The sequence below is a fragment of the Barbus barbus genome, assembly GCF_936440315.1.
Source record: "Barbus barbus genome assembly, chromosome: 5".
Lineage (NCBI taxonomy): Eukaryota > Metazoa > Chordata > Actinopteri > Cypriniformes > Cyprinidae > Barbus > Barbus barbus.
In genome coordinates, this window is record NC_136733.1 from 27,925,852 (window position 1) to 27,940,200 (window position 14,349).

The following is a 14,349-nucleotide window of genomic DNA, read 5'->3' on the forward strand; positions in this document are numbered from 1 at the left end:
CACCCTCTCCACAGGGGTCCCACTGATCATAAGAGGAGTGTAGGGCTGCTGCTGTCTCTTCCTAAAGTCCATGATCAGCTCTTTAGTTTTGCTCACATTCAGAGAGAGACAGTTGTCCTGGCACCATGATGTGAGTCTCTCTACCTCATCCAAGTATGCGGTCTCATCGTTGTTGGAGATGAGGCCCAGAACCACAGTATCATCAGCGAATTTGACAATAGATGTGGAGCTGTGAGAGGACACGCAGTCATGCGTGTAGAGAGAGTAGAGCAGGGGACTCAGGACACAGCCCTGTGGGGCTCCTATGTTCAGAGTGATGGAGTTTGAGGTGAACTGGCCAACTTTCACCACTTGAGGTCTGCCGGTGAGGAAGTCTTGAATCCAGTCACAGAGTGAGCAGTTTAGGCCGAGGTCTGTGAGTTTAGATGCCAGCTTGATGGGGACTATAGTGTTGAAAGCTGAGCTATAGTCAATGAATAGCAGCCTTACATAATTTCCATTGTTGCTATCCAAGTGTGTGAGGGAAGAGTGGAGAACGTGAGAAATGGCATCGTCCGTGGATCTGTTTGGGCGATAGGCAAACTGAAGAGGGTCCAGAGTATCAGGGATGGAGGAGCAAATGTGGCTCTTTACAAGTCTCTCAAAAACCTTCATGACTATAGATGTGAGGGCAACTGGGCGATAGTCATTCAGGCAAGAGGGTTTATTGTTCTTTGGCACAGGGATAATGATGGATTTTTTGAATGAGGTGGGAACCACGGCGGTAGCAAGGGACTCATTAAAGATAGAAGTGAGCAAACCAGCGAGCTGATCGGCGCAGGACCTCAGAACACGGCCGGTTATCCCATCAGGTCCGGCTGCTTTCCTGACGTTCACTTTCTTTAGCGCCCTCCGAACCTCATCCTCCGACACGGTGATTACAGGATCATCGCTGCTCTGCCTGTTGCTTCCTGACGCGCTGGTCGGCAGAAACGCGCTGGTCGGCAGAAACGCGCCGCCGCCGTTGCCATCGAAGCGGCCGTAGAAGATGTTTAACTCGTCGGCCAGCAACGGATCTGCTCTCACCTCTGCGGAGGATTTGTTTCCGAAGTCACAGATGGTCCTCAGTCCCTGCCACATCCGTCGAGAGTCGTTGAGCTGGAAATGAGACTCAATTCTCTCTCTGTATCTGTGTTTGGCGGCTCTTACTGCGCGTCGGAGAGCATAGCACGATGCTTTGTACTCGCTCGTATTCCCAGACAGAAGAGCCTCATTGTAAGTGGCGGTGCGTGTGTTAACCGCGGCACGGATTGTTCTGTCCACCCACGGTTTCTGATTGGAGAATGTCCTTATCGTTATTGTTTCTGTAGCTTGCTCGGTTAGCGTGTTTACGAAGCTTAATGCTACATCCGTGAACTCGCTGACGTCAGAAGAACTCGCCCGGAACATGTCCCAGTCGACGTCATCAAGCGCCGCCTGCAGCATAGTCTCTGAGTGGGAGGACCAGCGCGTCACTACTCTCTGCACCGGAGGTTCCTGAACGAGCCTTTGTTTGTATCTCGGTGTTAGAAAGATGGCGGCATGGTCCGATTTGCCAAAAGCCGGTAGTGAGCGGGCTTTGTAGGCATCCTTGAACTGAGTGTAGCAATGATCCAGTGTGTTTGGTCCTCTAGTTGGACAGGATACATGTTGATAAAAGTTCAGCATGACCTGCTTGAGGTTGGCTTTGTTAAAGTCCCCCGTGATGTTGAAGGCAGCGTCAGGATGTTTGTTAATGTGGCCGCTGAGCACATCGTGAAGCTTAGACAAAGCCAAGCCAGTGTCCGCCTGTGGTGGAATGTACACGGCAGTAACAATGATCGATGAAAACTCCCGGGGCAGATAAAATGGGCGGCAGATAATGGAAAGATGTTCCAGATGAGGCGAGCAGGAACGTGACAGAATGGAGATATTCCTGGGATCACACCATTTCTTGTTGATCATGAAACATACTCCTCCACCCCTGGATTTACCGGCCTCTGCTGTTCTGTCCGTCCGAAAGACAGAGAAGTTATCACTCGGCATTACAGCAGTGTCCGGGACCGAGGACGAAAGCCACGTTTCTGACAAACAAAGGATGTTACAGTCCCTAATGTCCCGTTGGAAACTAATCCTGGCTCTAAGATCGTCCATCTTATTCTCCAAGGATTGGACATTAGCGAGGAGAATGCTTGGGAGAGGAGGACTGTGAGCCCTTTCCTGAGTCTGACTCGAATTCCAGCGCGCTTCCTGCGGTGTTTCTTGATCCGTCGCCTCGGGGGGGTGTTGTTTATCTCCGCGTTCCGAAGAATCTCCAGAGGCCACGCAGGATTCGTGGATAAAGTGTCCTGAAACAGGTTGGTGTAGCAGTTTCCAATGTCCAAAAGTGTTTCTATGTTGTAGGTGATCAGTGCCGACGTGAGATGTGTAAAAAGAGAAAGTAAAACTAAGTAAAAAAGAAAGTTGAAGCAAAATCTCAGTGGAGCGACCCTAACGGCGTCCGAACACAGCGGCGCCATCTTGGTTGACAGGTGGTTTCTAATTTTCCTCAGCCTTTGGATCCCCAGCTTGGGTGTTAACCTTGGTCAGGTTCAGCACTGTCGCTGCCTGGGTCCCTCTTCTCCGGTGGTTCCGTTTGAAGGTCCGAGGAAGTGCAGCCGTGCACCTGTTCGTGGACCTTTGCACCACATTGACTCTCAGGACTGGATGTGGGTCTGAGGAGGTGTAACCTGTTTCTGTCAGTCGCGTGAACTTCCACTTCTGGATATCTTGGCCAAAGGAGTTAGTGCTCCTTTGGGAGCAGTGTTCTGCTGAAGTGGGCAACCCCCCTTTAGTTCTGGCCATTTGTTGGTGTAGACCAAGACTAAGGCAGTAGTTGGTGAATCCAGCTGTCAGATGAAACTCCTTGGGATGAGAGTAAATCAGGCATGGTGTAGAGTGCAGATGCCATTTGATTTTGATGATGTAATGTGGTCTTGAGTTAGTCCACATAGTTGACATTTGCTCTGCATCATTGCCTCTTGTGAAGAGCAGCTTAGGCACTAGCAGTTGTCGGCAGGTGCAGGATTTCTCTTAGAAAAGGGGGTGTGGCTCAGAGTGGGGCCAGGTTCCCTCCCTTCCTTTGAAGGTGTGTGGTTGAGGGTTTGGCCACGCTGTCTGTGTCACACTGTCGCTGTCCGTTCCCCTTTTGTGTATGCTGGTACTGCAGTCTCATATTTTTTACCAGAGTAACCGTCTGGTGTGTGCTCGCCGGAAGTTCTTGCACTTTACAGGGCTTACCCAGGGGGTTGCAAGATCTGCAAGAACCAAGGAGTAGCCGGTTGAGCATTCGTTATTTTACTTCAAGTTAAGACGCCGGTGTCTTTGGCAGTCACTATGGTTGACTACAGGACCTCATAGGAAACTTGCTTGCGAAGGCTGGTCTGGTGTGTGCTCGGTGAGTGCCTTGAAGCATATGAGGCTTCAGGCCATGTCCTCATAGCTGGCTGTGAGATTTTCCCTTGACCTCGGTGACCTGACAGTCTGTCTGGGTGACCTGTCTGGCTGGAGTGGCAGGGGTCTCGCACTTCAGCCCGGGGTTTCGGCAGTCTCAATTTCAGCAAAGGGTCAAAGTGACCCAGCAGCTCTTTATCACTGAAAAGGTGGTATGCAAGTGTGACTGCATGTTCAGTGCACACCTTTGGGCTTTAAGAGTTCAGTTCTGTTTCTGAGCATCGGCTTGGGGTCTGCCAAAGGGTTGACATAAAAGTTGGATTCACTCCAGTGTCACCAGAGCTCTAAGTCTTGCCTTGTTTTCCCACATGCTGTTTCAAGGTTTCCCTTCTTTTCAATTGGGTTCCTCAGGAGTCCTGGTACCGGGTTTGTGTGGTGACCGGTATGCTGATAGGTGTTGGATCATCCTGGATGTGCAGCCATCAGCTGAAGTGGCTGGGTGATGCCATTACTTGGCAATGTGGCTGGTTAGCAGAGATCTGGGTGAGTGTTCAGCTGGCGGGCATTTTGGGTGGTCACCCATTTCAGTTCTCACACTTATAAGGAGTCTGTACTGTCCATTTTTTCTCCTTTACGGGGCCTCCTCTGAATGAGCTCCTTTAGAGAAGAGAAGAGCTGGGACGTGTCAAGAGGGTTTCTGCTGGTGAGATTTCAGGTTTGTTGCTCAGTGCTCCGTCTAATGCTTGGGACCGGCACCATCACGGCTATGCTGTTCCTGCTGGTTGGGAACTGGTTGGGAACTGTGTTTCTGATGAAGCATCTATCACAGTGATGTGCCTTTCAAGATGTAAGGGCAGGAGGAGTCTGGGTCGTGGGCTGGTCTGACCATGAGACTGAATTCTCGCGACCAGCTGAGATCTCAGGCCTGATCTTTGTGACCTGGCAGTGCACTTCAGATGAGTTGGCTGGCTGGAAATGTGAACGTTCCCGCACTTGAGGCCAATTCTATGAATGCTTAAAGTCCATTGGGCTCAAAACCATATGGTAGGTCCATGTTGGTGAAAAGAGAGCCTGTGTCCATTTGGGTTATGTACACAGGGTGTACAGTCTCATGGAGCTGATGGTCAGGCGCAGGGGAGTTGACCGTGTGTATTTTGGCCTGTCGTGGGTGATCGGCTGTGTGCTGATGTGCTGTTTGGGTGACATGACCATCTGGCATTAGGATGGATGTCTCTGTGGTGAGAGACCGTTTGCCAAGACCTGGGCATTTCTCTTAGTAGGAGGGATTTCTGGTGGGTTGTTGGTTTCTCATGCCACTCGTAGTTAAAAGGAGTCTGATAGTCTGATATATCCTGTTTGCCCTGCTGGGGAGGCCACTCTCAGTTTCTTTTATGTCCTCAGGATCTCTGTTGCTGGCCCGTGTGCTCTCCAGAGTCAGTTCTGGGTACTGTGCAGAGATAGGCAGGATTTTAACAGTCTCTATGGAGGCAGCGCTGTGTTCTCTGTAGGCCATATGGGCTGTGTTCCGCAGATGTGTTCCGCAGGTGGTCATTGTGCAGGGGAAGGCCATGGCACTTGGGTGGTGACCCACAATGTGATGCGGATTTCGGGAGGAGGTAAGGTTCTGGAGTTGAAGCCTTCCTCCCTTGTGGCCTGTTCTGTCGTCTGCCGTAGGCTCAGAGCTGGCTGTAGCAGGCTTCTTGTAGTCTTTGTTATCCGCTTTGACAGTTTCAGACTGCTCGTGCAGCATGTTGTGTGCCTTAAGGCTGGAGGTGTTCCTGATCAGATAGTTTCATGTGGTCACATTGGGCAGAGTTCAAGCATAACAGTTCATGTTTTGCAGGCAGGCAAGTGTGGTGGCCTTCTGCAGTATTTAGGTTGACAGTCATATTGTCTCTGGCCAGCTTGATCCTCTGGAAGGAGACTTGGATTTCAACTCAGGCTGCTTGCAGGTGGCATTCACAGGCGCTGTTTTGGTTCGCCTGGGTCAGTACTTAAGAGAGCTTCAGCCTGCTGGAGCCTCTCTGGCTTTTATTCCAGCTGCTCTCTGTGCTCAGTGTCTGTGTGGGTTTTGTAGAGGCATACTGAAACATCTGCTGTCACTTGCTGGTCCAGCTGGTCTGGCAGTTCTGCACACGCTCCCGGTCCTCCGGGCCTCCTTGTGGTTGAAACATCTTTCGCTCAGCGTTAAATGGATGATGCGGATGTAGGCAAGAGCACCGATGATCCTGGCTGGCTCTCTGCGGCTGTAGCCTTGGTTTGATCATGGTCTGTCTGCCAGTTCAGGTTGTCATCCAGCTGTTTTGCTCAGGTGCTGTAGATCAGGAGTGGTCCCGGACCGGAGGCCGTCTGTTGCAGCGCTTAGCCAAGCCTTTGGCTGATCAGGTGGGTGGCAGGGTTGGATGATCTGGACACAGGTGGAACACAGGTGGAGAGGGAAAAGCACGACAAAAAACAATGCAAGTCCGTACAGATTTAGTGAGCTAAAATATTTGGGGCTATGTGTTGCGTGGTTAACTTGTGTGATCAGTTAGTAACGCAAACTAAACACTTAAATATTGTGGCTGATAAGTCAGGAGAGTATAATTGGTGTGAGTGAGCACCCGAAACCTATGAGTAACACTGTTGATGGGTGATAACCTAGGGTGTCATTTAATGACTTAGGCTATTTGGTTTATCAACGTTATTACCAAGTATTTTCTGGTGGTTCAAACAAGTTAGGTCTCCAGGCCCACAAAAACAACCAAAACAAACAGAACCTGAAATTAATAAAACAAATCAAAGTTCAAACCTAGAAAGGGATAGTTGGAAATCAAGGGCTTACTACAAACTCTAGGGCTGTGACAAGGACTGCAGAGCAGGGCTCTCCGGGATTGTACTGCCTAGGGAGGTGATGAGAGAGATAGCTGGACAGACCAAGCACGCTAAAGCAGAGAGGCTCTCTAGTCCTCTTCAAGTTTCATATTGAGTGAATGGCTATATCTTAGGTGTTGTTAGGCTTGGTGGTGAGCTGAGGTCACCCGGGTGAACCCCAATGGTTGGGCCATCTCCCTTGACTCTCCCGAGCACGCAACTGCAGAGACTCCTGATCACTCGCACTCATGGCACCCGGTGGCAACTATTCAAACAGCAAATGACTTTTGGCACAATGTTGCGTCACTCAAGTGAGGAAGGGCCAACAACTAGCTGGCACAGCCAAAATTGAGTTTCGCCTGTGGGTCCCAAGTTACACGGACCCCCTTTTGGGCCTCGAGCTATGGATGAGTTCGCTCCTCTCAAGTGAGTGGACCACCGTGTAACTTCACAGGGTAATTAACTAAAATTGCCCTTATGTGTCAGTCAGTATGGTCGATACAACACTTGAGGTACCCCATTGCTGATGTCGTGCTGCGTGTTGCCTCCCGGAGTACAGGGTCAGAGGCATCACCGAGAGCTCCCATGGATGATTCGTCAGCTCACTGCCCAAGCCCCAGGGGGCATGCTACCTAGCAGGGAACATTGAGAGGGGACACCAGAAAGATTAAGCGTCTACGATACATGAAGCAGCTTGATGCCGGTGGCGGTGGGCCACTAATAGATTTGAGGGCTCATTGTGCACCGCGGTGGCTAGCATTGCCTATGTTTATGCCTATGCCTATAGGGGAAAGAGAGGAAAATGGTAACTAAGTAGAAATGAAAATTAGAAACCAAGTTAAAATGTCCTAATTGCTTAGGCAAGTAAATGGAAAATTGTTTTAAATAGATTTAAAATCTAAGTAAATTCAATTTTTCTCAATAGGTGTAGCTAGACTTAACTACAGACTGGAGTAGATTAAATAAAATAAGCCCAAATAAAATAAATAAATAATTACTGCAATTAACACAGTAAAAATAAAATAAAATACACAAATAAACAAAAGCATATGGGGGAGACCAAAGTAATTGATAGCCCAACAGAAGATGGAACAGAAAGAAAGTGTAGAGGGAGGAAGGGAACTATTACACTTTACACACACTGTCTCTCTAAGTGTTAGTCAAATGCTAACAGCTAACAGCTGAGGAAAGGGGCTTTTGCTTCTATCCATGTAGGGCCGTTAGCGCGGTAGCTTCGGCTACATGCGGTGGTCTGTTTACATTATTCCGTGATGTGTGCGCTGTCTTGAGTTTGAATCGGAAAGGGCTCGCTATCACCTTCCAGGGTCAGACATTGCTAAGAAACCGATGCATGCTTAACAGCCAGTGTGCACGGAGCACATGAGCCTGATGTAAACATGTATGGGAATCTCGCGCTCAGTCTGTCGTTCACATTTCATTCATAACTTACAGCACGCTCACTTCACAGACAATGGCAAAGCATTACACCATTAAATCAACCATCAAGTGCATCACATCAATTGGTTAATATGAATGCAATGATACGCGACAATAAACAGACGACATACCAAAAACTGTACTGAGATATATATTTTTATTTCTCATCACACAGCTAAACTGAAGCCGCTGTCCTGAAGAGATTTGATCTGTTCAGGAGAGACTTACACGGTTTAAAACAAAACCCCGAAAGTGGGGATTTTCTTTGCCCACTATTAAATAGATTTAATCTAAAACTCTATGCGCTGCCGATCTGAGAGGTACTAGTCAGATATGGGGCTTATGCTGTTCAAAACTGAAAGTGGGGATTTTTCGCCCAAGATCAGATAACTGTCACGGTGCACACACGAGGAGGAAACAGGAACGCGCAGACGAGGACGTAAACTCAAATAATAGTCTTTAGTGTCGACATCAAGGCAAGGCAGGGCAGGGCAAGGCAAGACAAGACAAGACAAGACAAGACAAGACAAGACAAGGCAAGGCAAGGCAAGGCAAGGCAAGGCAAGGCAAGGCAAGGCAAGGCAAGGCAAGGCAGACACAGACAGCAACACCGGGGAGTAACGAGTAGACCAGATGAAATCAAACTGAACAGACAGGACTATAAATACACAGGATAATCATAGATAATGAGACGAACACGGCTGGACAAGAATTAACTAATGATTACATATAACAAGGACAGGAAACAAACCAAATATGGAAACATGAGGCAGGAACACATGACACACACGACAGAGGACTGACTATAACCTTAATATAAAATGATTTATACACGCTGCCGATCTGGGGTTTCTTCACCAGATATATGGGATTTATGCGGTTGTTGCAACAATTACTCAAGATCAAGATTTTGACTTCCATTTATCATTAATCCAATACTGACCTGCAGTATTCTAAGATTAATTTTGCTCCGTGATCGGGTGAGGGGGTATGCATTAGTTAACTATGCTAATGATTAAACCCATGGGAGTAGTAGTCTAGTTGTATGGCATTGGAACAATGGCATCAATCTAGCTATACATAATAAGGCCTTAATTTTAAGAAAAGCAAGGAACCTCGCTTGCTATCTTCTTCGCACTAAAAGAGGTTAAAAGAGGCTTTGCTCAGTTTAGGGCAGATAAAATAGCATTAAGACACGCTATAAAAGGTTTGGTTGTTTTATAGGGTCAAATTTATAAACTGCAGTTAACTTACAGTTTTTCTTGATTGCTTAAACACATTTCTTGAAACTATGCCTCGTATTCTCAAAGCAGTAAACACAAATCCATCTCCAACGTCTCACCCAATTCCCCAAACATCATATTTTCAGGGCAAAATGAAGCTCTACACTCAAAACCATTCACTCTTGCTGAAAAACCAAACTTTTCCCTCAGACATCACACACAAGCCCTCAAAAACACACACACTACAACTTAGTCTTACACCCTGGTGCAATAAATTCAAAACAATATTTCCAAAACTGGTAAGTTATGTTGCTTCTGGTTCTCCCCCTCAAAAACCTTTTCACATGAACACAATCAATGTATACATTGGCACATTTTTATTCATTCATGTACTACACAGCACAACTGTATATATATAAAAAAAGAATTATTCCACCTCAGCATCCCGTCTTTGTTCTGGGTCAGGCCAGAGAATCTCGTCCACATCACAGGCTATATTGGCCCTAGCCAGGCAGCGAGGGTAAAATCCTCTTGCATGCCTGATCCACCCCTGGCAAGCATCTACTGATATGTCTAGGCAGGCTCCTTCCATGGCCTGGAGGAGGTGAGCACGGATATAAGGTTCTCTGTCATACACTTTCCACCGCCATGCCGAAAAAAACTCCTCTATCGGGTTTAGAAAGGGAGAGTATGCTGGCAGAAAGATGTTAGAAAACCTCTGGTTATTGGTAAACCAGTCACGAACCAGAGCAGTGCAATGGAAGCTGACATTATCCCAAACAACAACGTAGTGAGGCTGCTCTGGCTGTACTGGTTCCCTGAGGTCCAGCTGGAACATATGCTCTCTTAGACCATCAAGGAAAGCAAAGAGGAGCATAGTGTTATAGGGTCCTAGAATGGCATGACGGTGGAGTACCCCTCGTTGGCTGATGGCTGCACACATAGTGACATTCCCTCCGTGTTGACCAGGGACATTTACAATAGCCCGATGGCCAATTATGTTCCTCCCCCTTCTCCTTCTTTTGGTCAGGTTGAAACCAGCCTCATCCACAAAGATAATTTCATGGGGAACAGGCCGTCCTTCAATCTCTGCAAAACACATGAAACACAGTAAATCAGTACCCTGAAGCACTGTTCAAGAGGGCACAAATGGCAGCATAAACTGCTATACTGTGATGGTACACAATACTTCATACGATATCAAAACTCATACCTGAACATATTCCACTGTTTGGTCTTTCACTCTGTCAGAGTTTTGTTTGAAAGGGATGCGGTACGTCTGTTTCATCGAGAACCAGTGCTTTCGAAGGATACGATCAATTATGGAAAGGCTGATGGCATTTATCCCTCGAAAATTATGATTATCCTCAATCACTCTCCTTTGAATCTCTCGCAGGCGGATTACATTATTGGCAATGACCATGTTTACAAGCTCACTCTGTTGCTCCTCAGACAAAAGCCTTAGCCTGCCTCCACCAGGTGGTCGTCTCTGTGTCCTACAAAAATAGAAGCACTCATTACTGTAACTGTCACACATCGTTTTTACAGGAAAAAATGGAAACATACTGAAACTCTATCTGTATTTGAGGCAATTTGATGCATTTCTTTATTACACTAGCATAGTGCAACAGTGTATGCACTCTAAAGTTACTGTACAGAGCAGTCTTACTGTAAGTACACCTACCTGTTTTCCTCCCTGAAAGTTCTGATGATGGAGGCGATGGTGAAGCGCACCACACCACCTTCACCACATCCTCTTCCTCTTCCTCCTCCTTCACCATGTCCTCTTCCTCCTCCTTCACCATGTACTCTTCCTCTTCCTCCTCCTTCACCACGTCCTCCTCCTCTTCCTCTTCCTCCTCCTCCTTTTTCGACCTATTGCTTCATTTATCTGTGGATCCATTGTTCCAAAGCTCAATGAACTGATTCGGGCACTTTTATCTATGTATTGCAGGATCTGATTCATTTGTGTTCAATTTTGACTCTTACTGTTTCCACTTGGGTAATTGTTTGCTAATTGAGCTCAAGCTGTGCAGACTTGAGTGAACAATATTGAATGCTAGTGCTTTCTAAATGACCACATGGTGTAAGCATTGAGAAATGTAGGGATTTGTGTGTAGAGTTTTGCAGCAACAGTTCACCAAATCTGACTCATGTGTTAAAGCAGGGAATAGTGTTTATAGTTCAGCAAAATGGGTGTGCTTTTTGAAAAATGGCGTTATGTTTTTGAAATTTTAGTTCAAAAGGCTGATTATAGTGTTTTAGCGAGAAAAACTGTAAGTCATTAACAGTGGCTGGTTTCTTAGTGAGAAACTCAAGAACTATTAAGGCACGGAAAGTGGGCGTGTAGCCTACACATTCATTCACAAAAAGACGCAGTTGGATAGTTTGAATAAACACAGATAAGAAACACATCATTGTTACTGAGTCTGCTCACAGAAGCAGGTTTAAAACATTGCCCGCATTCTCCACCAAACTGTAACAAATTAGCTCAAAGTGAGATGAACATAATTAATCATAACGGGTTGTTATCAATTATATATTCATCTTCAGGAATTAACTGTAGCATTAATAGTACAATAAAATGATTTGTTCGTCCGCAGTACAGACAGTTTTAATCGTCTATTGACTCTAAGGAAAATTATTTCTCTGGCCATGAAAAATGTATTTCCTCACTAATACATCGCTCATAGAGCATGTAGCAAAACCGGAACGTTGAAGTGACCTTCTGTGAGCCGCAGATACAGACAACCAAGTGTGAATACATATGGATGTTTATTAAACTACACTACAGGGGAACATGTAACATTGAACTAAACACAAACATACACACATTAAACAAAGATGCCAATGGAAGGAAGGCATGGAGAGATAGAGAGAGAGAGAGAGAGATAGAGAGAGAGAGAGAGAGAGAGAGAGAGAGAGCGCTCGCGTGCAAGAGAGAGCTTAATGGCAAGATTTGCACATCAGCTAAACACAACCTGTTAGAACCATCAAAGAATTACATCACCTTAATTAAAAGGGGTCGAAGCCTAGAAACGCATCTAAATAGTTAACAAGCGGTTACTTGCACTGGTTTGTTGATGCTGAGTAAAGTGTCCTGCTGCATGTATAATGCGTAAATTCTTGATGAACTCCTTTAGGAGTGAAAGCTTCGTCATTCCAGCCATCATGGGTTGATTGATCCGAAGTTAAATCACCAAAGTTACTGAACTCAAAACTGCCAGAAGCTCGGACTCCCCCCGAAAGGGGAGTCGCGAGGTTTCCACGGTGATGTGTGTCTCCAGGGCACTGAAGGTAAAGAGCAGAACTCGCCTTTTGGGTGTGGGAGAGGTTTTATCTGGTTTCCCTGTAGCACCCATTTTGGTCAGTTTGACCAATAACAAGGCACATAGTTTCAGCGGGAAAGTGTTTCTTTGTCTCACTTGACACCTCACTTGCATGTTTTATGACTGTTCTGCTCAATCGGTGTAATTCTTCCCACGGTACAGTAAAAATCGTATGATGTATTTCACGTTCACATAGTATACATCATTGTTTGAGAAATAAAGAGCAGATCATTTTGATATCAAGAAAGAGACATCTAACATATATTAAACCAGAGATACATTCATATACCTGAATATGAGTGTTTAGAGCTTACTAATACAAATAACGAGTGGTCACTAGGCTAATATAATAAAGAAACATACAAACAACACATGCCTATACCAGATACCTTTGTAACTGATTAATTATGGTCTAAATAAAGGAAATGTCTCTATGCATGTGTGTTATGTGTGTTGTACTCATGGAGGTAGTCCAATGGTCGGCCAGGCCGCTGCTGTCTGGTATCGAGGGTCATTTAGTTCTCTGGAATGTGTTTGAAGTCCCATGGAGAGAACAGATAGTAGTCTGTCTAACGTCTGTTTGACAGTGGGGGGAACCATTGGCAATTTAGCACCCATATAAAGGTCGAATGTGGGGCCAGGTATGTGAATTATATGCAAATGTCAAAAGGCTAAAAGGGGTCTCTTAAGACATAAAGTCCCAATGACCATCAAGGATCATAAGCAGATGTTACAAAGTGATGCAATGCTAAATTTCTCCAAATCTGGTCCAATGAAGAAACAAACTCATCTACATTTTGGATGGTTTGAGGATGAGTAAACTTTCCATTTCAATGTTCTGTTCCTTTAAAGGGGTAGTTCAATCAAAAATGAAAATTCTGTCATAGTTCATGAGTCATTCCACGAAATCGGTGCCTTTAGCATCCCTAATAAATAATCAAACATAGATTTAATACAACAACAAATAAATTTCCATTTTAAAAACATAACAATACTATGTATGATTTCATCAATGTTACATAAAAAAAGTAAATTAAATGTTATTTTAAATAATTTAAATAGCATTTATGCTGATAAGGGTTAGGTTTTTGTCCTGTCCCTCTCTATGATTTTTCTTTTTCAGCAGGACTTTTAATTTTCAAAATGAAGGCAAAATTATATATAAAAAAAATCATATTTGCATATTGTTCTAAATACAGTTTCATTGTTAAGCAATGTTTTTGGCATAAGTATGCATCATTTTATTGGTGTCCCCTGATTTCATGTCAGCCCTGTTACCCTCATCAAAAAACCTTTGTAAAATAATGTACATTCAAGTGACATCATTTCTAGGTTACATAATTTCTCAGCGAGGATTTCAACACTTAAAACACAAGCATATTTCTCTCACTCCTCTATAATGTTCTATTTTTGATGATTTATGAGGCTTGACAGAGGGGGGTCATCATGCAGTGTCAATACTGTTACCATTTTTAAAGTGTAAATTTAAACAATTATTTCTTACATTTAATATAATCAATATCTACAAGTAAAATCCTTTCAAAATGTACAATATATGTTTTTGTGAACTTGACTATTAGCTAGCAATAAGCAAATTAATTTGAAATAATCAAACCTGTTACTGTCAGCCCTGTTACTTTTCAGGGTAACAGGTTTTGACATTTGGGTAACAAGGATGACATAGATTAGGTGTCACCCTGTTTTTAAAAATTGTCTGTGTAAAATGCAAACATGTTTGAAGGTCACCCTGGCTGTATTGTTGAGCTAATGCCTGTCTCATTCAGTGGCATATGAGCATGAGTTAAATTTTAGTTAGTATTATTGGTATTGTTACTAGTACTATGGCCGGGATAGGATGATCAGTGTCAATAAAACTAATTTTTCCCATAAATCATTGTCAATAATGCATCCATGTAAATTCAATTACAAGCAAGAGCAGCAAGGTGACTGCAGACCCTCGCCCCAGCAATGTTCAAGAAAGTCAAGATCTTGGTTTGGTTTCAGAAGATCACAGAAAGACCCAGATCTGATCATCTTCCTTGTCTAATAATTGAACCAGATCAGTATATTTGAAGTTA